We start from the raw sequence: 26,866 nt of genomic DNA on the forward strand, positions 1-26,866 counted from the left end.
ATTTAATAAGTGTCCAAACTAGTCTTAACAACATGCCAAGAAATTCTCTAAAAGGTTTCAGCCCATACGAACTATTGTTCGGAATTATAATGCGTATTCAGGACCTCGATAGTCAGATGTCAGTGGTACAAGAAGAAACAACACACTTTGATGTAAAGGATCGTTTGGCTGTTTTACAGGAACTGAATGAAACAAGAAAATCCTTAAGCAACATAAAGTTAAAGCAACAGCCAGATACCACTGACGAGGTACCACCAGCAACAGCCCCAGCAAGGCCTGTCTGGATTCCAAAGATTGGGGATCTAGTCAGAGAAAAGATCGCGGTTAAGAAGGAATTTGGGCCTTCTTACAGAAAAGCAGTACCTGTCTTGGCAGTCACCGGAACAAGATCAGTAGTACTACCGCCCCTTGCTGGTAAAAAGGAGAACAGAGTCGTGTCCATCGACCTGGTAAAACCACAAGCATGTGGCCTATAATCAACAGTAGGCCCAGTGGACTCCCAAGAAACAACAGAATACCCAAACTTGCAACAATCCAAGAGGTTCAAACTGAAAGACTAATCACATTCGATCAGCCTGCAGTGCATAATGAAGGACTATGCAATAATGCCATGGAACTCGTGCCTCTTGAGACACAGATTGAAACAGTTCATCAAGAAACAACACCAGTCTACAATGATGTGGCATCAAAAAGTGCTACCGAGAGACAGATTGAAAGAACAATCCCAACAATTGACAGAACTGCCTCTGGTTATTTCATCAACTTCGACAACTTCTCTGAAGATCAAAACGACCCCGAAGTGATGCCAGAAACAGAAAAGACTTTTAAAGAAAAAGCAACGGAACTCTTTCATCAACTGAAGGAAATCTACCTTATTTCCCCTTGGCTAGAGTTCTGGTTCGGTCTAGGTGTATTTTTCCTCCTGCTTTGGCTCATCATGGTACTGTGTTTGGGAAAATTCATTGAGGGAAAGTATATTACGATGGACACAGCAAGTCAGAACATCAACCTAGTCCTGAAACCACACAGATCATCCCACGTGAAGAAAAGAGAACTGTCAACAGTAAATGTCACAGCAATTCCAATACCTGGTGGGGTAGTATGGGAGAAAACAGACTATGAGATATATGGTCCGGTCGAAATCCTGAAGTATCCTCATCAACTAAAGGTTTCCTTAAGTGACTTTGTAACACCTAGTACATTCTCTGATGATTGGGACTTTAACAGTATTAATGACATGATGTCTGATTTAGTAATGTCAGCTAGATTCACAGATCATGATTATTTACAAGGTTCATCTAGTTATGAGCAGTTATTCTGTTACACCCACTATGGGGATCATTACTTGCATAAATCTGCACAGCCTAGAAATGTTTTTATGTATAATCAATGGGAACATTGTGCTACACCACCTAAAAGCAGTTCTAAAGCATTTTTTGAGAAATTCAAATACGTTACAGGGTTTAACACCAGTGATGCAGAAACGTTTTATTACAAACTGTTAGATAAAACAGGATTGAAAACAATGCTGACAAATTCTAAATTGATATATTCAGAAGCATTTTATGACAAAATGATGACATTTGGTTTTGATTATTGGAAAAATAATATTGAAACGAAAACAATTTGGGGTACAAAAGATTGGCAGGTACAAGGCATTGAAGCACTCTTTAGAACCTGCATGATACCAGAACAAATGTTATTTTTAAATGACACAATACACCAAACATCTTGTCTTGGCCTAGCTAAGATCAAAGACCTTAAAACACCGTCTATACCAAACTCAATACCTGAGAATACAACCACAGATATTGAGTTAGACGTGTCACAAATTTTACATTTTAACAGATCACATCCTGATTGGAAAAAGTGGTTAATCTGGCCTACTGACACAAACAGCTGTCAAGATAGATTCCTGAATAAAACACAAGGGTTAAAAATGACCAGACTAGACCCGAGATACTCCCAGAGACAACATCCAGGGATAATAACAACATACAGTGTAGGGAAACTCTGCCTTGAATGGCTAACAACATCCACACTGGCTGAAATTAAGCAACACTTGTCTTTACTAAAAGATGGTGCTGATTTGCGCGATTTCATTCTTGGACCACGCAAACAGCGTCAAAAGCGTTTCATAGCGACCAGTATCTATGCTGCGTACAACGGGGCTTGGAAAGTCAAACAAATTGAAACAGCTGAAAAAATACGAGAAATTGATCGTATTAATTTGGAGAAATCACTTTCTGTGGTGGACAATGGGTTAATGACTCTGTCTTCCAGAATATATTCGTTGGACAATATTGTATCCTCTGCCTTTGATGTGATAGACAGAGACTTGCTAATGTTACAACATGACCAGTCTCAACTAAGCTCTATTATAGAACTAGGCTGGACGCTGCAAAATCTTCGTTCAGGCTATGTGCCTTGGCGTTTAATCAACACAACGTCATTATTTTCCATTTTTAACCTTACTGATAAACAGATCAGTTTGGCACAGAAAGGAGCAGACTATACAATCCTGAGCATCGAAAAACTTGAGAGATTACCATTGACAATGTCAGAGAGTCCTGTCATTGAATGGATAATACACGGAATTATCACAATTCCGATAACAACTTTCCGATTTAAAAAGTGCCTTGAGTACATACCTACTGGCCAGTATGAACAATTGGGTAAAGGATATGTAAAATCTGAATGGAAATTACCATACACACATTCTTGCTATAGTGACAGCGACAAAAATGTATTTCTTAGTGGTGAGAACTGTAAACATTCACTAAGCGGTATACTTTTGTGTCAGGGTATTAATTTACACGGAGCATGTGATGGAAATTCAAACAACCTTTCATGCCACCAGCTCGTCACACCTGCAACTCAGATAGAGCCCTTCTTTATGCAACTTTCAAACGGGAGTTACATTCTTAGAACGGATCACAGATGTTGTGGCCTTGTGCCAGGGAAAAGTTATCTAGGAAGAGTAACATCCATGGTCAAATGCTGTATGCAAGCATTGTTTCCAAGTGGGCCTGCAGACACAGTGACTCCCATCTGGCCTCGTCTGAATCTCTATTCTATACGAATTGATACATTAAGCAAAATGAAATCTGTACTTTTACAGACAACAGTGCCTATAACGTCATCAAAAGAGAGGTATGATCTTCTAGTTGCAAGGACAGCTACTGAAGTTCATGACCTTTTATCCACAAATTGCCCGTGCATTTCGTAGAAATGTTGAGCCAACTCCTTAACATGTCTAGTGCAACAAGCATCCCAGGCATATTTAAGACAGTCTTTACGGGACTGCTAACACCTTTCCAGGCAATTTTGGGAATTATTCCTAATTTTGTACACTCTGTTTTTGGCGGCATACCATTATTTTTGGGACTTGTAGCAGGGATTTTATTTTTGACCCTCCTGCTTCGTTATGGCAAGCCTCGGCTCAGACATAGCTCCCATGGGAATGGAAGAGACAATCCTAGCGATGCGCTACCGGGACAGGATAACTAACGTCCTTGGATTGGCCAGGCTGAGAGATCTAAACATGACCTGGTTCCTTTCATTCAGACCTATATGGCAAAATTGCATTTTACCTGTGCTACGGTGTATGCTTTGCGGCGATGAATGCGTGTTGGACATCTGTCTTTCACTTCCATCAGCAGTACCAATGGACGTCGATACTTTGCTCAGTCCAATAACGGCTCACGCATTGTGTTGTCCCCAGCGGCTACCAATCCTGATGACGGCATTCGTGGAGACTCCTGTGCTACAACCAAGTGGTAACAGTGGAGCGAGTGACAAAAGCAACATCATCCAGGTACAACGTTCTGTGAGCATTGCTGCTCCCGACTATGATGACAGCAATCATTCTCACACCTGCCAAGTTACAACGCTATCTAATTTGGTTGAACTGTCACCTGCATTTGTAGACCAATTCTTTGAGAGCCTGTCTGATACGATGATCTCACCCATACAGAAACAATAACTTTGGAGAAGCTTTCCGACACACAGCGTTCCCATGAACTCTGAATTCGGCCTTCAGTTTTGATAACAAAAACTGCTAAAAGCGTTGGAACTCTATTTCCCCGGTCAAGCAATAATTCTTTTGAATTGGACACTTTTAATATTCACCTTTTTTTTTTTGGCACCAACAATTCTTTGCTTAACGTAAAAACTATTCTTAGAGAACAGAAGCTTCAAACTTCTATTTCTAGAAATCACATCTAGAGACATAACAACATTACATCAGCCTCTAGCACATGTTATTACAATGCATTTTTTTATGTGATGATTTATCTCGCCCTTCTTCTGTCAGAGATACTTCATGTGTAATTCTTTTTGCATAATCGTTCATTGATTTCATATGCAATAATTTTTTGAATGATTCTATTCTTCAAAAACGTACAGTACCTAAATTTCACGTATTACAATATACGCCTATTTCGAATGCATTTATGTATTTTGGGGTGGGCAATGTTACACATGCATCTAATTGCTCTAGTTTTAGTAATTTGATGGCCATGAAACGTGGAGTGAGTGTTGCGTGTTTATCTAGGTTCCTGATCGATACTGCGACCTTATGCCCCTATTCGGCTATAAATCCATTTATTCCCTATATTGGCATAACCGTTCAAGTGCGATATTCAGAAAGTCATCTCTGGCCTCACACGAACAGAGCCACATTCCAGCAAAGTTCTCTGCCACTTCCTTTGCAACCAATTAGTGCAATGACAGAGCAGAAGTCACTATCTGATATTCCTAGATTAACACTCCGAGTTCTTCAACAAGATAAAAACTCAGCAAACCTGGAAATCCCCGCTTGCTGTGTTTTGATTAGTAATGGAACTCTAATGAGCAACTGATAACTATCACTTCCTAGTGACATCTTTAATTGACGTCTTATGTCCAGCAAACTTGCGTCAAACCCGGCACCTGTCAGGTATAAATATTACCAACGTTGCCTTAGGCAAGGAGAGCTGTCGTGCTGTTATAAGCTGCCGTGCACCCTGTTGTGCATCCCATTGCTGCTGCAAGCAGTACGCTGCTGCTGTTGTCCCTTGGTGGTGAAGCTACTGATACCATTATCGCTGCTAAAGCGCGAACGATGGTGCAGTACGCTTAGGAGCTGAACAGCCGTCCCTCTGCGAAGAAGCCCAGCAGATTCCAGCTGCCGCGGACGCTGTCCCCCCTCCTCCTCCCGACGCGCTGAAGAAGAGCCACTGCCTTTCTCCTGCAGAGAAATGCAGCTCCAGCGTTTCCGGTCTGCCCTCGCGGGTGACTGGGATATTGAGTGCCCCCTGAAGGAAATACCAGACTTCCATCATTCTATTTAGAGGTATGGTGTTGACTAAACCCTTAGACGAGAATTCTTGAAGCAAACCTTGGCAAAACCAACTTAACTTAAAGCTACTTACTTACTCCCCTTCCACGTGTTAGGCTTAGGTCAGGCACACTGGGGTAGGCGTAGTTAGAAGCACCAGTTGAGTATTTTAGCCTAATGTATATATGACTGTATATATGTTTTATTACTTTTAAACCATTGTATGGCTAAGAAACCATATCAATGCTTTTACAGTTCTATTTCTCAATCCTTATCTTACTGTACGTACTTTTTATAATAACAAGTCTTGCAATTGTGGCAATACATTTCTCTTGTACGAGAAGAAAGACTGTTCAATAAATGTTAACCCTTTATTGACAAACGCCCGTCTCTCTATTCTCTACATCTTGTGAAAGTAAACTGCACTAAACTGACTGAGTGAAATACCTGTCTATTGTTTCACACGACCCTAGAGATTGACTCTTGATCTGAGGAGCAAAGTTGTCATGTTGCACGGTTGTTGGAAAGCTGAATCCCTTCTTGTCTGTGCCAAGGAAGCTGATCACTTCCTATGCAGAGAAGAAAGTTTCCAGTGATCTCTGAGCTAGTTGGTAACAAACCCAATTAAGTTTAGCATAGTCAGTGGAGGCCTGGAATATACGCAGTTCCACGTCGATACTACTGTTTATGTTATTCCAATGCGCAGGGCCTAGTGGGAAACTAGGAACTACACTACAAGGACACTCCCTTTTACATGTGTTGTTGCTTCATAGGCTTTAATAACTGCCTCTGAGCACTATTTTGTTTAATGGTTTTTGCATACTTGCTATTGCAGGCAGGACACGCTCTCTCGCAACAGCTTTATTATTTATTTTAACATAGCACGGCGCGCAACCAAACGCAGCTGCATTTTTTTTTTAAACTATAGTGATTTTTTTTTAATTTCCCCATGCCACATTTACACATTAAAGTCGGCTGCGCCCCTTTCGTTAAACGACGCGAGTCTAAGGAAAGGGGTGTAAACGCCATTAAAGTGAAAGTGCGGTGTGGGGTGCTTTTTTTTGTAAAAGCGGCCCATGCCCCGCTTGCACTTTAATGGTGGCTACGCCCCTTTCTTTAGATATGGCTTGTCTAAAGAAAGGGGCACAGCATATATTAAAGTTAAAGCGTTGCATGGGCGTTTTTACAAACCAGCATTTGTAATGCAATAGGTGTCGCATTTACGAAACTCACATAAATGCGAGACCTATTGCTTTGCAAATGCTTGTTACACATAGTAACTCTGTTTGGGAAAATATTTCACCTTATGAGTACCAGCTTCACAGTAACATCCAAACACAGCAATAAGCAACTGAAAGATGGACAGGCAGCCTTTTCAAAACGTGTTGTTAGTAACTGTTCAGCCATTTGAGCCAGAGACAATTTTTTGCTCAAATCTGCAGATTATGTAGTAGATGATGAGTAAGGTGGCAAGTGTGGCACGTCCATAATTATGCGTAAAACGTTTGGCTGCAGAATTGTGTAATTTCCGTGGCCCCGGCTGTAGGTCAAATATAAAAAATAACCTGGAACATAGCACAATAAATACCCATGAAAAAGTATTCCCCTGCATCAGTTCCTAAATACATGCAGTCCAAAAATGAGTCCAGACTACAGTCCACCACAAACAAGAACACAGGTCAAAATGTCATACCTTAGTCACAGAACCAAAATATAAGCATATGAAATTGTTAAAATTCGCAAAATCTGAACAGGTCTAAGAACTCTATTGGTTTTGCCAATAATTGTCTTTGCTCTTTGGTAAGCTTCTTAAACATACATTTACTTCTGTAAATACTTTAAGTACTTCTTCGGATTCATTAATTGTTGATTTTCACAGCTGCTTCCATCTTCAGGCTGCCTGGATCTCACACAACGTTTTGGCTCTGTATCCTCCCTTCTTCAGGAGCTCATCAGTAAGACCTTCACACCAGTAGCCTCACCAGAGAAAAGTTAGACATTTCTTGCAGTTCCACATCTGTTGCAAGGCCTCTAGTCAGCACTGGTGCAATATAAAGGCAAGGCTAGTCAGCTTTCTGGGGCCCCTAGCAAGGGGACACCCGATTGCCCCTAAAAACATCAAATATGGCCTCATTCTTAGTTGAGAGGGGGTAAAATGTAGTTTTATAGGTTGCAAAAAAACTCTTCCACTGGCCCAGTCCTTATTGCAAAGCACAAAGACACTCTCTCTCACTGAACCCGCCTTGGTACTGGTTGCATCCGATTGGTTATTCCTACCTATAGATAATTGCTCGCAAACTTTGCCCAGTCCATTACTTCTTTTTGTAATCTGGCCCAGGTGGACTATGACGATGTACGTGCAGCACCTTCAACTTGCATTCAAGATGACTTAACTCTACAATAAGCAATAATAAACATATGTTGTTGCAGTAATTTATGTCTACGGCTTTTCTATGTATGGACCTGTGACCTGTGAACACGCCGACATCCGCAGTCCATGTAACGTGCCATGATGTCCCTTCGATGCCAGTTAGCAACACGTAAATAAACAATTGAGTATGATGTTTATGCCAGTAGTTGTTTGAAACTAAGGGAGCCCCACAGGGTCCCCTGTTGCCTCTGGGCCTGGAGGTGCATGCAGTGGGCACTTGATGCGCCCCCCTCTCTGTATGCATCCCCTGTTCCTGCACGGCATGGACTTTACAGTCCATGCCGTGCAGGAACGCACTCTAGTGTCCCGCGGCGCTGCCTTTCTAAAGCCCACATATGAGCCTTACAAAGGCAGCGTCGTGGGACCGCCAAAGCACCGCCCGCCAGACCACAAATAAACTCGTAATCTGGCGGGCAGTGTGACTAAGGGTTTGGTGGTGTTGCAGCCAACTGGCGTGGCGGACCGCTGCAACACCGCCAGACTCATAATCAGGCACAATGTGTTCATCTTTAACGAATCTGGTACTCATGTAAAGCGCTCTGATACCCGATGTCTCGGGTCTAGTTTGCGCTATATAAAACTCTAAAAATTTTTTACAAAAAACTAAAAAGGGATAACTACCACATTTATTCTTCACTGGTCAGCACGGTGAAGACAACATAGTTTGGTAGTCACAGCTACAACACACAAATACAATTCAGTATAAAGTCTGATATATAAAAGGCCATTTTTATATAATTGTGCTCCTACACCTGCATGTATGAAGCTCTTCAAATAAAATCCAATAGACCAGATCCACAATGTCATATTGCTTTTTACATTAACATTTACAGCCAAACAGGGCTGAGTTTGGTCCGCTAGGTATTTACAAAAGGTTTCTCAGCAGGCGTAAAAGCCGTTACTAATGTGCAATTGTTTGAATGTTTCTAGAGCACTAAACTATAGAAAGCCTTTTATTTATCCCGAAACATGCAATATGCACGATACGGCATACCACATCATTCGAAATGAGCCTAGCTAGCAGAATGCAAATGACTGCATGAAACCAAGCATCGCAAGGCGAACTGGGGGTGGACGCAGTGCTTATTTTGTGTAAAAAACATAAAGTGCTAGGGCTCTCGTCAGGAGGCCACTGCAGCTTGCACCACACATTGCCCCTGCCATGCTGCCATGCTGCCATGCTGCCAGTGATAGTAACACCACAGCTACTAGAAAAGCAAGTCTCAGGTCTGCATGCAGAGACGCAGGTCTCAGGTCTGCATGCAGAGACGCAGGTCTCAGGTCTGCATGCAGAGACGCAGGTCTCAGGTATGCATGCGGAGAAGCAGGTCTCAGTTATGCATGCAGAGAAGCAAGTTTCAAGTATGCATCAGTAAGCAGGTCTCAGATATGCATGCAGAGAAGCAGGTCTCAAATATGTATGCAGAGAAGCAGGTCTCAGGTATGCATGCAGAGAAGCACGTCTCAGGTCTGCATGCAGAGAATCAGGTCTCAGATATGCATGCCGAGAAGCAAGTTTCAAGTATGCATCAGTAAGCAGGTCTCAGATATGCATGCAAACAAGCGGGTCTCAAATATGTATGCAGAGACGCAGGTCTCAGGTATGCATGCTGAGAAGCAAGTTTCAAGTATGCATCAGTAAGCAGGTCTCAGGTATGCATGCAGAGAAGCAGGTCTCAAATATGTATGCAGAGAAGCAGGTCTCAGTTATGCATGCAGAGAATCAGGTCTCAAATATGTATGCAGAGAAGCAGGCTTCAGGTATGCATGCAGAGACGCAGGTCTCAGGTATGCATGCAGAGAAGTAAGTTTCAAGTATGCATGCAGAGACGCAGGTCTCAGGTATGCATGCAGAGAAACACGTCTCAGGTCTGCATGCAGAGAATCAGGTCTCAGGTATGCATGCAGAGATGCAGGTCTCAGGTCTGCATGCAGAGAATCAGGATTAAGTTATGCATGTGGAGAAGCAAGTTTCAAGTATGCATCAGTAAGCAGGTCTCAGGTATGCATGCAGAGAAGCAAGTTTCAAGTATACATCAGTAAGCAGGTCTCAAATATGTATGCGGAGAAGCAGGTTTCAGGTATGCATGCAGAGGAGCAGGGCTCAAATATGTATGCAGAGAAGCAGGTTCTAGGTTTTCATGCAGAGAAGCAGGTCTCAGGTGTGCATGCAGAGGAGCAGGTCTCAGGTATGCATGCAGAGAAGCACGTCTCAGGTCTGCATGCAGAGAATCAGGTCTCAGGTACGCATGCAGAGACGCAGGTCTCAGGTCTGCATGCCTAGAAGCACGTCTCAGTACTTCATGCAGAGAAGCACGTCTCAGGTCTGCATGCCGAGAAGCACGTCTCAGGTCTTCATGCAGAGAAGCAGGTCTCAGGTCTGCATGCCAAGAAGCACCTCTCAGGTATGCAGCAGAGAATCAGGTCCCAGTTATGCATGCAGAGAATCAGGCCTCAGTTATGCATGCAGAGAATCAGGCCTCAGTTATGCATGCAGAGAAGCAGGTCTCAGGTATGCATGCAGAGAAGCAAGTCTCAGGTATTCATGCAGAGAAGCAGGTCTCAAATATGTATGCAGAGAAGCAGGTTCTAGGTTTTCATGCAGAGAAGCAGGTCTCAGGTGTGCATGCAGAGGAGCAGGTCTCAGGTGTGCATGCAGAAAAGCACGTCTCAGGTCTGCATGCAGAGAATCAGGTCTCAGGTATTCATGCAGAGAAGCAGGTCTCAGGTCTGCATGCCTAGAAGCACGTCTCAGGACTTCATGCAGAGAAGCACGTCTCAGGTCTGCATGCCGAGAAGCACGTCTCAGGTCTTAATGCAGAGAAGCAGGTCTCAGGTCTGCATGCCAAGAAGCACCTCTCAGGTATGCAGCAGAGAATCAGGCCTCAGTTATGCATGCAGAGAATCAGGCCTCAGTTATGCATGCAGAGAAGCAGGTCTCAGGTATGCATGCAGAGAAGCAAGTCTCAGGTATTCATGCAGAGAAGCAGGTCTCAAATATGTATGCAGAGAAGCAGGTCTCAGGTCTGCATGCAGAGAAGCACCTCTCAGGTATGCAGCAGAGAATCAGGTCCCAGTTATGCATGCAGAGAAGCGGGTCTCAAATATGTATGCAGAGAAGCAGGTCTCAGGTATTCATGCAGAGGAGTAGGTCTCAGGTATGCATGCAGAGAAGCAGGTCTCAGGTCTGCATGCAGAGAAACAGGTCTCAGTTCTGCATGCAGCGAAGCAGGTCTCAGGTCTGCATGCCGAAAAGCACGTCTCAGGTCTTCATGCAGAGAAGCAGGTCTCAGGCCTGCATGCAGCAAAGCAGGTCTCAGGTCTGCATGCAGAGACGCACGTCTCAGGTCTGCATGCCTAGAAGCACGTCTCAGGTATTCATGCGGAGAAGCAGGTCTCAGGTCTGCATCCCAAGAAGCACCTCTCAGGTCTGCATGCAGAGAAGCGGGTCTCAGGCCTGCATGCAGCAAAGCAGGTCTCAGGTCTGCATGCAGAGACGCACGTCTCAGGTCTGCATGCCTAGAAGCACGTCTCAGGTATGCATGCAGAGAACCAGGTCTCGGGTTTGCATGCAGAGAAGCGGGTCTCAAATATGGTTCCATGTTTAAATATCGATAACAAAAATATAGTTTACAAAAATATAGATGTAAAAATATCGATTACATAAATATCGACTCCCTATACTTAAACAGGTAAGTACATAAATATCGACTCAAAAATATAGATGTAATAAATATAGATGTAAAAAATATCAACTTTAATAAATATTGTAACTTAAATTAAATAAATAAATAATATTAATATTATTAACGAAATAAATTACATTACTTTTATATTTTAACTATTTATAAGAAATGAACTAAATGTAATCAATAGAAACTTAATAAATGTGTGCATATACATATATTTAACACATAAAAGTATATATAAAAATAATAATACATACATTTAATAACAATATAAAAACATTAGTAGTTAAAACATTTGATAGCGAAGGGGTAAAAATTACTATTCCCACTCCAGTGAGTGCAACAGTAGGGAAAGCGCTGGATAGCGTAGTGGTAAAAATTACTCTTCCCACTCCAGAGGGCGCAACAGTAGGGAAAGCGTTGGATAGCGTAGGGGTAAAAATTACTATTCCCACTCCAAAGGGTGCAACAGTAGGGAAAGCGTTGGATAGCGTAGGGGTAAAAATTACTATTCCCACTCCAGTGAGTGCAACAGTAGGGAAAGCGCTGGATAGCGTAGGGGTAAAAATTACTATTCCCACTCCAGAGGGTGCAACAGTAGGGAAAGCGTTGGATAGCGTAGGGGTAAAAATGACTATTCCCACTCCAAAGGGTGCAACAGTAGGGAAAGCGTTGGATAGCGTAGGGGTAAAAATTACTATTCCCACTCCAGTGAGTGCAACAGTAGGGAAAGCGCAGGATAGCGTAGGGGTAAAAATTACTATTCCCACTCCAAAGGGTGCAACAGTAGGAAAAGCGTTGGATAGCGTAGGGGTAAAAATTACTATTCCCACTCCAAAGGGTGCAACAGTAGGGAAAGCGTTGGATAGCGTGGGGGTAAAAATTACTATTCCCACTGCAGTGAGTGCAACAGTAGGGAAAGCGCTGGATAGCGTAGGGGTAAAAATTACTATTCCCACTCCAGAGGGTGCAGCAGTAGGGAAAGCGTTGAATAGCGTAGGGGTAAAAATTACTATTCCCACTCCAAAGGGTGCAACAGTAGGGAAAGCGTTGGATAGCTTAGGGGGTAAACATTACTATTCCCACTCCAGTGAGTGCAACAGTAGGGAAAGCGCTGGATACCGTAGGGGTAAAAATTACTATTCCCACTCCAAAGGGTGCAACAGTAGAGAAAGCATTGGATAGCGTAGAGGTAAACATTACTATTCCCACTCATGAGTGGCAAGACTACTAGTCTACTTAAAAGAGGAGGGAAAGCAAAAGCTAAGACCAAAAAGGGCAGAAGCTTGAACTTTAATTCCATGTCATCGACACTAGCATCTGCAAGCGCCAGGGAGAAACTCTTGAAAGATCAGAGCCCATTACGCAAGTGGATACAAGCCAAGGGGGGTGTTAAAACCTTGGCTAAGCGTCTTTCTGGTAATAACCCCACGAGCAATACTAAGACCCCCTTTGACTCTTCAGCAGCAGGTGTGCCAAGAGTGATAGAAGATGAGGATTCTATCTTAGATATAACAGAAAGTGAGACAGTGGAATCACCTTCTCCTCAAACCTCAATCTGTGATGATTTAACCCAAGCTACTATTATGACACCTATCCCTTCTGCGATACTCACTCTCCCCCAAAAATTACACCCAGAATCTGCAGCAGCTGCCGCAGGTACTTCATTGGATTTGATTCTGCAGACTCTTCTGGAGCACCGTCAAGAGGTTCTGCAAAACTTCTCTCAGTTAAGGGAAGATAATTGTAAAATGCAGAGCTGTCTGCAGGAAGTTACCGGTAAACTACATAATGTTACAGAGGAGATAGTCGAAATTCAACAGAGGATTGTTACGGTGGAAGAGACTTTGGCTACTACGGTTGTTTCTTCAGAACGCCAGGACAAAGATATTGTAATGCTTAAAAATAAAGTTGAAGATTTGGAAAATCGCCAGCGGCGCCAAAATCTGCGCATTTTTGGAATTCCCGAGGGATCCGAAGGGGCCGACGCTCGGGCGTATATGGTCAAACTACTGCATAAAGCTTTCCCAGATCTCTCTGATTGGGATTGGGACTCCCAAGTACAGAGAGCTCACAGATTGCCCATGTTCGCTAAAAACAAGGATAGTAGATATCCAAGGCCCATCTTGATCTACCTGGGGAATTTTTTACTGAGACAAGCAATATCCATCAAGGCTAGACCGAATACTCCAGTGACAGTAGATAATACCACGTTTTTCACGAAGTCCGACTTGAGCAAGGCCACAATGGACAAGCGATGGGAACTGAGAAAATTGATAGATCCTTTGAAATCGAAGGGGGTGGTGGTCTATCTACAAGAACCTGCTAGGCTCAAAATCATAAAGTCAGGCCACACCCGCATTTTTTATGATTTCAAAGAGGCCGAACAATTTCTCGCATCATTAACAAACGATCGCTAATAATACCAGAAGTATTGTACTTTATTACTTAGGAGATTCGATTAGTTGTTTTGCTTCCTTTTCTCCTCTATCTATGTTAATTTGATACTACTATATGAAATAATTTGTTTTCATTTTTTGCTCTCTACTCCGATACTACAATACTTGAGTATGTATGAATGAATGCGGAGGGGGAGGATCCTGGGAGGGTCCTCACTGTCTCGCTGCCCAATCAGCGGCAGCAGAAGATAGGGTTAGGCTTCCGGGTAGGTACAGGGTGGGGGAGGGACACAGGCTTAGACCTAGGGGTGGTGGCGGGAGGGGAGGGGGGTCAATTAAAAAGAATATCGCAGGCAGGAAGGATTCATGCTACAAATTTATAATTTCAGAGGGGGTATATATGTTACTAGAAGCGGTTATTCCAAACATTTTTGACTTAAGAAATGTGTCAAGTTAATTGCCTTGCATGGAACGTATCAGGGTTAAATAATAGGAGTAAAAGACAGCTTGTATTCGAAGAGTTAAGGATGTATAACCCTCACTTGGCACTGCTAAACGAAACACATATAAGATATCGAGATAGGAAAATGCTGGTGCAAGGGGGGTATGAGTTGATAGCTGGTACATCTTTAAATACCTCGATACGTGGGGTAGCTATACTAAAGAAAAAAACATTTAAGGTTGAGGTTAATAGGGTGGCATCTGATAAAGTGGGTAGATGGGTCATCGCTCAAATCACGTTATCAGCTGTTAAGTACACCATATGCGCAGTATATGGGTCCAATCATGATGATGCTGCAGTCTTTGATCGTTTAAATATAGAAGTACTAGGGTGGGAGGGAGAGATACTAATCATGGGGGATTTCAACTGTGTTATAAACTATGCAATAGATACAACTAAGAGCACCCCTTCGCAGCGAATGTGTAAGACTAGGGCATCCATTTTAGAGCTGGCCCGTATACATAAATTAAAAGATATCTGGAGACAGCTACACCCTACACTGTCGGGATACACTTACCATTCTATACCTCATAAAATGTATTCCCATATAGATATGGCCTGGGCAACGAGTCAAATTACTAATGGCTGTAAAATGGAGATCTGCCCAAAGGTAACGTCGGACCATAACCCTATAATGGTAATTTTTAAGGCACTCTCTTCCAAGAAAGTACCCAGGCTTTTTTCTTTACCCAGACACCTCTTATCTGATAACAAGTTCATTTCTTTACTGAAAGTTCACATTAAGGAATTTTTAGAGTTTAACATTGATTCAACTAAGATAACCACAGTTTGGGATTGTTGTAAGGCCAGTATTAGAGGATTTGCACAGCAATATATTATCCAGCAGAATTTTAATCAGAAAGCAGAGACTCAGTGCTTCATCTCAGGAATTAGAGTGTTAGAAGAACACCTGGCCGAGATTGCTAGAAAGGAAAGCGCAGGAGCCCCTAACAATTTAAATAAAGACAGACTTGAACTTAAAATAAGTACGCTGCGCTGCGAGACTAAAAAATTCTTAAGAGATAAAGTCACCGCTAAATTACACAAATATAAAATTACACAGTATGAAAGTGGCGACAGAATAGGAAAAATACTTGCTTATAAAATAGCCGACGAACGAGCCACTTCTCTAATTAAGAGTATAAAAGGAACAGATGGTACTATTTATACTCAACCCGTTAAGATACTGCAACAATTTGCTGATTACTATACTAAGTTGTATACCCCCGAGAATGTGCCTTCAACTGACTTGGTGGAGAACTATATAAGAAATAACTGGCAATCGGAGAATGACTCGAATTGTATGGAAGAGTTAGAAAAAGATTTTACTGAAGAAGAATTAAAATTAGCTATTTTTTCCCTTCCATCTGGAAAGGCTGCCGGAGATGACACCCTTCCTATTGAAATTGATAAATTATGCTGGGAAGAGCTCGTGCCTATACTTTGTTTAGTTATTAATCAGATTGCTACAGAAGAAGGGGTCCGTCATCTTGGAACACCGCCAAAATTATATTTTTTTTAAAAAAGAATAAAAATCCCACGGAATGTGGATCTTATCGCCCAATTTCTTTGATCAATGCGGATGCCAAGCTCTTTGCCAAATTATTAGCTTTGAGACTGTCCCCCATTATGCCGAGAATGGTTAGCAAACATCAGCATGGTTTCGTATCAGGCAGAGATACGACGCAGCATGCAAATACGGCCATCACAGTGCTTGACATGGCCGCAGCTAACTCCACCCCACTCGGTATTATACTACTTGATGCTGAAAAAGCATTTGACCAAGTGGGGTGGGACTACCTGTGGTCAGTTTTGAAAGCAATGGGGTTTAAAAGTAAGTTTATTACCAAGATAAAAGCACTTTATTATTTACCTAATGCATTAATTGGATACGACTGCCTACTTTCTACTAAATTTCCCATTAGAAGAGGAACTCGGCAGGGTTGCCCTTTATCACCCCTTTTATTTGCCCTTTCTATGGAACCCTTTATCAATGCCATACAGCTTCAAATTATGATAAAACCATTTACATTCGGGGCAAACTCTCTTAAAATAACAGCATACGCCGATGATTTGGCAATTTATACAAGCGATGTGACTGAATCCATGTTAGGTATAGTTAAAGAGGCAGGAGCCTTTGGAAAAGTTTCAGGTTATAAGCTAAACCTAGATAAAACACAAATAATAGCTAATTACAAACCGACAATACCTGTGGTAGGAGTAAGTTATTCTGCTACTTACCTAGGCATTAAGCTAACCTCCAATATAAGGGAAATTAATATACTGAACTATGATGCTTTATTAAAAGAAACTGAGGCCCTCCTTAAAAAATGGCATAAGGTACCTTTAAATCTTATCGGGAGAATCAACCTTATTAAAATGAATATCCTGCCAAAATTTTTATACTTATTCAGATGTATACCGTTGAAAATAAACACAGTCTTTTTCAGAAAACTAGATGGTATATTGGGCAGCTTCATTTGGGGCTATAAAAAGAACCGAAGAGCACTTTCCTCTCTGAAACTCCCGTTTATAAAAGGAGGGCTTAATTTCCCAGATTTCCGATCGTATTATATCGCATCATTTTTGGGGCGAATACAGAGCTTATTTAATTCCAATAATCCATACTTTTTTCATCAATTTATGCTGGGGCCAGAATGCTTGCAGTTTTTGGCTAGAAGTAATGATCCAAATTACTTCAAAAGAGTGAAGTTTAAGACTGCAAAGGAAATAATTAACATCTGGAGGATACTTATGAATCAGAATAAGCTATCATTTTATCACCCACTCTTAAGTCTTTGGAACAACCCAGGCTTACCTAGCATTTTTTCTGATTCTGGGTGTAAAATATGGGCGAGTCAAGGTATATCGAAACTTGGGGATCTTTACGGCTCCTCAGGTTTTTTGGAGTTTGAAACATTAAGGTTATTGTACAAACTACCAGAGCATACTTACTTTAAATATACACAAATTCGTGATTTTTTTGTAAGAAAATTAAAAATGAAAGCGATTCTGGATTCGGATTTTTGGCAATGTTTGTACAAGGGAGAGGAAAATCAAATAGTAACCATTAGTGAGGGATACAAATGTCTTACTGAAAATAAACCAGACGAGTGTCCAAAAATAGCAGAGAAATGGGCCCTTTGCTTTCCAACAGGTATCACTTCGAATGAAATATCTTACTCCTTAAAGAAAATTGATACGCTGGTTCACTCTTCAAGCTTAAAACTGCAAGCATATAAAACAATTTGCAAACTTTACTACACTCCTCTGCAAATAAGCAAATGGTCCTTGAATAATGGTTCTAACGATCGAACCAAATGCCCCAAATGTCATCTACAAGCGGCAGATCTAGAACACATGTTGTCTCTATGCCCTGCGCTAGCTTCATTTTGGGATAGTATAGGGAAGATATTGAGATTGAAATTGCTAATTGACGCACCTTTAACATCCGAAATGATACTGCTAGGTATACAGACTAACCCTACACCTTTTCAAGATTTAATTTTTATTGTGCTGTTATGTGCAGGGTTAGTTTTGGCCAGAGCTTGGATAGCTGATCAAGCACCTAATGTGAATGAATGGTGGTGCTTGGTTAAAGAGATACATCATATGGAGCTATCTTTAGCTAGGAAAAGAGGAGTGAAAGCAATGATTAAAGTAAAGAGAATATGGGGAGGCATGTTTTATATACCCGACACTAACTAACTTGATTTGAAGTCGTGCTTAACTCAAATTCAGATAAGATTGTATTTATTTGTGTAAACCCTTTTTTAATAATTATTTTTCATTTGTCTGTCTGAGAATTGACTATTACTTACTAGCTATGGTAAACTGCTTTTTGTAATAATCTTTAAAGACATTGGAAATTATGTACAACAAAATTTTGATTGTTCTGTTTAATTCTGCCTGTGATATCCATTAATAAAAAGGATTTAAAAAAAAAAAAAGGATAGCGTAGGGGTAAAAATTACTATTCCCACACCAGAGGGTGCAACAGTAGGGAAAGCGCAGGGTAGCGTAGGCGTAAACATTACTATTCCCACTCCACAGGGTACAACAGTAGGGAAAGCGCTGGAACTCAAAACAAAAAAAAAACAACTATCACATTTTTTATAAATTTTAATTTAGAATATAAACATAATTAATATATACATTTAAATATATTATTATTAACACACACCTACACACCTAAAATTAAATACTCAATGACTTTTAATATTTACTATTTAATTAATGAAAAATAATGTATTTTTTTATTTAATTAATTAATTAATTAATTGACAGCTTTCACACCATAAACACTTATAAACACAACACAAACCTAAAATTATTTACTCTTTTACAATTAATAATTAATTAATTATAATTAATTTATAAAGTAGTTAATAATTATTCAATAAAATTTTTATTACTTCACACCATTTTCACATATAAACTCCACTACACACACCTACAATTAATTAAACAATTAACATAATTAATTAACATAATTAATTAATCATTGACTAATTGAAGTTAATTAACAAATAATTATTAAACAATTAATATTAAATTAACACATTATTTAATCAATTAAAATACATTAATAACTAATAAAGTTCTACAACATATAATAAATTGACAAACAATACTCATTAAAAACACTAAAATACATATCATTATTAAAAAATCGATATTTTTGTAAACTATATTTTTGTAAGCGATATTTATTACAACTATATTATTGTTATCGATATTACTTACCTGTCAATCGATATTTTGGTCAAACTATATTTTTGTTGTCGATATTTCTTCTTTTCGATATTTCTGCGGGATATTTATGTCACAATATTTTTCCGTCGATATTCCCGCTCTGCACCCTCAAATATGTATGCAGAGAAGCAGGTCTCAGGTCTGCATGCAGAGAAGCGGGTCTCAAATATGTATGCAGAGAAGAAGGTCTTAGGTTTTCATGCAGAGGATTAGGTCTCAGGTATGCATGCAGAGAAGCACGTCTCAGGTCTGCATGCAGAGAATCAGGTCTCAGGTCTGCATGCAGAGACGCATGTCTCAGGTCTGCATACCTAGAAGCACGTCTCAGGACTCATGCAGAGAAGCAGGTCTCAGGTAATCATGCAGAGGAGCAGGTCTCAGGTAATCATGCAGAGGAGCAGGTCTCAGGTAATCATGCAGAGAATCAGGTCTCAGGAATGCATGCAGAGAAGCACCTCTCAGGTCTGCATGCAGAGAATCAGGCCTCAGTTATGCATGCAGAGAAGCAGGTCTCTGGTATGCATGCAGAGAAGCAAGTCTCAAGTTTGCATGAAGAAATGTGAGTCTCAGTTATGCATGCAGAGAATCAGGTCTCAGTTATGCATGCAGAGAATCAGGTCTCAGTTATGCATGCAGAGAATCAGGTCTCAGTTATGCATGCAGAGAATCAGGCCTCAGTTATTCATGCAGAGAAGCAAGTCTCAAGTTTGCATGCATAGAAGCAAGTCTCAGGTCCGCATGAAGAAATGTGAGTCTCAGTTATGCATGCAGAGAATCAGGTTTCAGTTATGCATGCAGAGAATCAGGTCTCAGTTATGCATGCAGAGAATCAGGCCTCGATTATGCATGCAGAGAAGCAAGTCTCAAGTTTGCATGCTGAGAAGCGGGTCTCAGGTCTGCATGTAGAGAAGCAGGTCTCAGGTCTGCATGCAGAGAAGCAGGTCTCAGGTCTGCATGTAGAGAAGCGGGTCTCAGGTCTGCATGTAGAGAAGCAGGTCTCAGGTATGCATGCAGAGAAGCAGGTCTCAGGTCTGCATGCAGAAAAGCAGGTCTCAGGTATGCATGATGAGAAGCAGGTCTCAAGTCTGCATGCAGAAAAGCGGGTCTCAGGTATGCATGCAGGTAAGTGGGTCTCAGGTATGCATGCAGAGAAGCGGGTCTCAGGTATACAGGCAGAGAAGCAGGTCTCAGGTATTCATGCGGAGAAGCAGGTTTCAGGTCTGCATGCCGAGAAGCACGTCTCAGGTCTGCATGCAGAGAATCAGGACTAAGTTATGCATGCAGAGAAGCAAGTTTCAAGTATGCATCAGTAAGCAGGTCTCAGGTCAGTATGCAGAGAAGCGGGTCTCAGGTATGCATGCAGACAAGCAGGTCTCAGGTATGCATGCAGAGAAGCAGGTCTTAGGTTTTAATGCAGAGAAGCAGGTCTCAGGTCTGCATGCAGAGGAGCAGGTCTCAGGTCTGCATGCAGAGGAGCAGCTCTCAGGTATTCATGCAGAGATGCAGGTCTCAGGTCTTCATGCAGAGAAGCACGTCTCAGGTCTGCATGCCGAGAAGCACGTCTCAGGTCTACATTCAGAGAAGCAGGTCTCAGTTATTCATGCAGAGATGCAGGTCTCAGGTCTTCATGCAGAGAAGCACGTCTCAGGTCTGCATGCCGAGAAGCACGTCTCAGGTCTACAAGCAGAGAATCAGGTCTCAGGTATGCATGCAGAGAAGCGGGTCTCAGGTATTCATGCAGAGAAGCAGGTCTCAGGTCTTCATGCAGAGAAGCAGGTTTCAGGTCTGCATGCTCAGAAGCACGTCTCAGGTCTACATTCAGAGAAGCAGGTCTCAGGTATTCATGCAGAGAAGCAGGTTTCAGGCCTGCATGCCGAGAAGCACGTCTCAGGTCTGCATGCAGAGAATCAGGTCTCAGTTATGCATGGAGAGAAGCGGGTCTCAGGTATGCATGCAGAGAAGCAAGTCTCAAGTTTGCATGCAGAGAAGCAGGTCTCAGGTCTGCATGAAGAAAAGCGGGTCTCAGGTATGCAGGCAGAGAAGTGGGTCTCAGGTATGCATACAGAGAAGCGGGTCTCAGGTCTGCATGCAGAGAAGCAGGTCTCAGGTCTGCATGCAGAAAAGCGGGTCTCAGGTATGCATGCAGAGAAGTAAGTCTCAGGTCTTCATGCAGAGAAGCAGGTCTCAGGTATTCATGAAGAGAAGCAGGTTTCAGGTCTGCACGCAGAGAAGCAGGTCTCAGGTCTGCATGCAGAGGAGCAGGTCTCAGGTATGCATGCAGAGAAGCACGTCTCAGGTCTGCATGCAGAGAAGCAGGTCTCAGGTATTCATGCAGAGAAGCAGGTCTCAGGTCTTCATGCAGAGAAGCACGTCTCAAGTCTGCATGCCGAGAAGCACGTCTCAGGTCTACATGCAGAGAATCAGGTCTCAGGTATGCATGCAGAGTAGCGGGTCTCAGGTATTCATGCAGAGAAGCAGGTCTCAGGTCTTCATGCAGATAAGCACGTCTCAGGTCTGCATGCCGAGAAGCACGTCTCAGGTCTACATTCAGAGAAGCAGGTCTCAGTTATTCATGCAGAGAAGCAGGTTTCAGGTCTGCATGCCGAGAAGCACGTCTCAGGTCTGCATGCAGAGAATCAGGTCTCAGTTATGCATGCAGAGAAGCGGGTCTCAGGTATGCATGCAGAGAAGCAAGTCTCAAGTTTGCATGCAGAGAAGCAGGTCTCAGGTCTGCATGAAGAAAAGCGGGTCTCAGGTCTGCATGCAGAGAAGTAAGTCTCAGGTCTTCATGCAGAGAAGCGGGTCTCAGGTATTCATGCAGAGAAGCAGGTTTCAGGTCTGCATGCCAAGAAGCACATCTCAGATCTGCATGCAGAGACGCAGGTCTCAGTTATGCATGCAGAGAAGCAAGTTCCAGGTAGTCATACAGAGAAGCGGGTCTCAAATATGTATGCAGAGAAGCAGGTCTCAGGTCTGCATGCAGAGAAGCAAGTTCCAGGTAGTCATGCAGAGAAGCGGGTCTCAAATATGTATGCAGAGAAGCAGGTCTCAGGTCTGCATGCAGAGAAGCAAGTCTCAGGTATGCATGCAGAGAAGCAAGTTCCAGGTAGTCATGCAGAGAAGCGGGTCTCAAATATGTATGCAGAGAAGCACGTCTCAGATCTGCATGCAGAGAAGCAAGTCTCAGGTAATCATGCAGAGAAGCGGGTCTCAGGTCTGCCTGCAGAGAAGCAAGTCTCATGAGCCTATGAAGTGGGAACATTGGAGAAGCCAAAGTCACTCCATGTTCATTGTAGTGCTTCACTGCATCTTACTGGCTGGCTTCTTTTATTCTCTACTTCCTGTGTTTACTCAAATTCTCACAAGTCATTGTAACAACTAGGTGCAGAGACATGCTGCAGCCATGCTGGAAGGTGAACTGTTAGGTCAAACCGCACTTCTTCAGACCTTCTCTGTATTTGCATTTTGTTCTAATATAACCCACTAAGCTTTAACAGTCTATGCTGACCCTGACTGCACAGGCCAGATTTTCTTACAAAGTCTCAAAGGTAAATGTAGCAATCTCTAAATGCAACAGACGATTTCCAGGTATCTCATACCGTAGAGTTTGATGGTACTCAACAATAAGATGCCTTGTGTGATCTTGGAACATCGGTCATTTCTCCCCTGGTCAGTATTACAATTCTTTCACACAATCCGAGAGAGAAGCAATCGATTTCTGTTTTATAGATGCTTGCACCAGTCATAGTACTTGCACCATTCATATTGTATTCCATGCATTCTCTAAGTGGCTGCAGTTCAGGATCCGTCAGCCATTGGCTCCTTCGAAGCAGGAATCTTTATCCATTGGCTTGCGATATTGTCAATCACTTATTGGATCGGATCATTGACATATTTTAATCTAACCTATTGACTGGGTTTACCCTTCCATCTCCAAGAGAATGCTTGAGGAACTATTGTATATTTGCTAAATGCACTCAATTACCAGACATCGAATTGTTTATGTCATCCATGCATTATATATGCAAAGATTTTTTTAAAAAAAGTATTTTATTGTTTTGTCAGCTCTAGAGAAAAAGCATCAAACCCCGTTGGCTTTGCCAATGCTTGTATAACACACAGCCAGCTTAGTTCATCACCAGACATGGGACATCCTATGAAAAATTTAGTTTATCATTGCTGAAAACAGTTGTAATACACATTTTGTGACACCAGTTCTACAACCACTGGGAAAAATGTATATATTGAGGGCGGGGGCATCAGATTTACTGTTCTAACACTAGTCTAACACACCTTGGGGGTGGGAAATGTATATGGAGAGGCCAATTTACTATTCTAATTCCAGTCCATAAACATTAGGGAAATTGCAGACATTGAGGTCGGGCATATTTACTATCTAGGTCCAGTAGAACACATTTTGGGGAAAATGCACATTTTGGAGTCTGATTTACTATTCTAACTCCAGTGTGAAACAAACATTTGGGTCAATGAGTATTTAGGGAAATGTGTAATTCCAGTTCCAGTCGAATAAGCTTTGGAGAAACTGCCCATATTGAGTGTGGTGGAGGCTTGGGTTAGGTTTACTAGTCTAAGTCCGGTCTAACACACACTGGAGAAAGTGCATACAGTGTTTTGGGGGATTTGATGTTCAAACTGGTATAAAACATATTGAGGAAAGTGCATACATTCAGGGCATCTGATTTGCTATTCTAACTCAGTTAAACAAATCTTGGAGAAAGTGCATACATTGGAGGCAAATTTACTATCCTAACTCCAGTCTAAGGAACATTAGGGTAAATATATACTGGGGTGGGGCAAATTTACTTTACTAACTCCAGTCAGAAACACATTAGGAAATGTTGTTGTGTGGGGGTCAAATTTACTATTCTAACTAGTGTCTAATAAACATTGGGAAAGTGCATATGTTGGTTGGTATAGATTAACCACACTAAAATAATATAAATACATATTAAACATCATTTCATATTTTTTTTAATGCTACAAATTCTCAATATATCTAAAAAATAAAAATGTAAAATATATAGGTCCTAATTACGAGTTGGCGGTCCAATGAACCCGTGTTGGTGGTGCGGCTACCACCGCACCATCAGTCAACCGCTGTATTTCAAGTTTGGAAGTTGAATGGCCACAGGACCGCTGCCACCTCCGGGGATCTGTGTTGCAGCGGCGTGAGGCCACTATATCCTGGCGGTGCCATTGCAATACCGCCAAGCATATTACGAGTTTCCTCACTGCAACCCTTTTCATGGCGGTGAGCCCGCCAATATAAAAGGTGGCGGTGGGGAAACTAAGCCTCTGGGCCTGGAGGTGCATGCTGTGGGCACAAGGTGTTCCTCCCCTCTCTGTATGCATCCCCTGTTCCTGCATGGCATGGACTTCAGAGTCCATGCCATGCAGGAACGCACTCCAGCGGTCCCGCGGCGCTGCCTCACATATGAGCCTTAAAAAGGCACATAAATATTACAATTAACTTTTGAAATAAAGAGTTTGCTATTGTTTGTGTTGTGTTGTATTTTGTAACTTTGTTGTTATTGTTTCGATCAGCCGCTTTTCCACAAAGCACTTAGCATCATAGCCAATGAATCATAGGTTAGTCCTTTAAAGAAGGTCATTCTGAGACTAGGAGGCCTGCAAACAATCATGAGTTTTCTTGGATGCGTAGGTGTTTTGATGAGTGGAGCAGGCTTGATTGATATTCTTGAGATCATATATGCAGGAAATGCTGTAAAGCACATGCTTTCTGGTAAAGCTATTGCAAGAGGGATTTGTGGTCATCTTATTGTTTCATCAGTTTTCAACACGATTTTAGCAACGCAAGCCCTAGATGATAACGACGACTTACAGGCAGCTAGATCATTGTTTAATAATCTTCTTAATGGGGAGCTTTCTGTTGAGGATGCCACACATAACGCTGTTGTCGAAATTGCAACCAAACTGCTGAAGGTCAAAGAGGAACTTAAATTTTACAGGACTCCTCTACTTTGGTTGCAATATTTGGAAATGGTCAACATCCTGAAACAATTCTTAAAAGCTGAAAGAACAGGAAATTGGCATCTACATCTTGCAATGGTAACGGAGATGCTACCTTTTTTGCAGCATGTGGCCATAATTTATATGCCAGTTCTGCAAGACTGTATTGTGTGAGAATGGTTGAGCTTCAATTTGAAGCTCCTGATGTATACACAGCATTTACAAATAGTCTGCATGTTGTCCGAAGAGGTGATAGGTTTTGGGGTGGCCTTTCCACTGATTTGGTAATTGAACAAGTTCTAATGAAGAATATAAAAGGATTCGGCGGAATGACCCATGGAAAAGGTATGACAGAACAGCAGAAGCTTGTCTGGGTTATGTCACGCCCTGTTTGCGCCCATTTGAATGAATGCATGCAGGACTTTTCTTCAGTGAAGCATGCAGCAAGTGAGCAACATGTTACTATGACCAGTTCAAGAATTGAACGCGATAAAGGAGATACACAGAAAGTACTGGTATATGTAGAACAGCTCAATGTTTTTGAGCGAGACAGCAACCTGCGTAACGTTGTCACAGGAGTTACTTATGGCAGTGATGTTAATCCTGAACTTGCAGAAGAAATTTGAAATAGAATTCTTAATGAGATGACGGACAAAAGAGTCTCTGAGTTCTCTTTCAGAAAAAGCAACCAGGTGAAGGTAATGAAATCAGTTCAATCTGTTAAATTGTAAGAAAAAACTTGTGTTATGGATCCTGAACTATTGTTTCAGCGCTTGTTGCTTTGTGCTCAGACTAGTGGCTGGATTTGCAGGAGGTGTTTCGTTATGAGCTCTGCTCATACCCAGCTAGTTTATTCAAAAAGCATGGACTTATGAGGGAATCGAGGAAGTCGCAGCTTGTCAATTATATTAAAGAGCAAGCACCAGCCGTTGCTAACATGCCTGAAAATTTGCAGTTCGTCATTGATGGTGGGTGGTTACTACATTGCCTTCCTTGGAGTCCGAATCAGACATTCCATGAGCTGCTTTGTGCCTATGAGAGAAATGTGCTAACAAAGTATGGCCAGGCAATAATAGTATTCGACGGATATGGAGATACGTTTACTACAAAATCAGAAGCCCATCTAAAAAGAAACCGAGGTATTGTAGGACCTAAAGTAAATTTCATAACTTCTACCTCCATCGCCTTCCAGAAACAATTATTTCTGAGTAATAATGAAAATAAACAAGCCTTCATTGCTCAATTATCGCAAAAGTTACAAGAAGCTGGGTGTAAAACAAAGCAAGCTCATAGTGATGCAGACTTCATGGTCGTTTTTGAGGCTATTGAGTCGACCAAAACTCATCCTACGGCCATTGTTGGCGAGGACATCGATCTTCTCATACTACTACTTCATCATTTTCAAGAAAACCAATTTGATATTTTCCTTTTACCCCGAACCTAAGAAATCTTCCAAAAACATAACTGTGTATGATATTAGGAAATTAGCAAAAGCTTTAGGTAATGACGTCTGCTCTCACATCTTATTTGCTCACGCTGTATTAGGATGTGATACCACTTCCAAACCATTTGGATTAGGAAAACGTGACTCCATAAAGTTGCTAAGAAAATCAGGCAGCTTCAAAGAAAGTGCTGCCGTATCCAAACTTCACAAAAATCAACAGAAGAAATTGAAAATGCTGGTCTTAATGCTATTATATTGTTGTATGGAGGAATAACAGGAGACAGCACACTACATGATATGAGACTTCGAACTTTCACTTCAAAGGCAACAAAATC

The sequence above is a fragment of the Lissotriton vulgaris genome, chromosome 9 (genome assembly GCF_964263255.1).
Source record: "Lissotriton vulgaris chromosome 9, aLisVul1.2, whole genome shotgun sequence".
Classification (NCBI taxonomy): Eukaryota; Metazoa; Chordata; class Amphibia; order Caudata; family Salamandridae; genus Lissotriton; species Lissotriton vulgaris.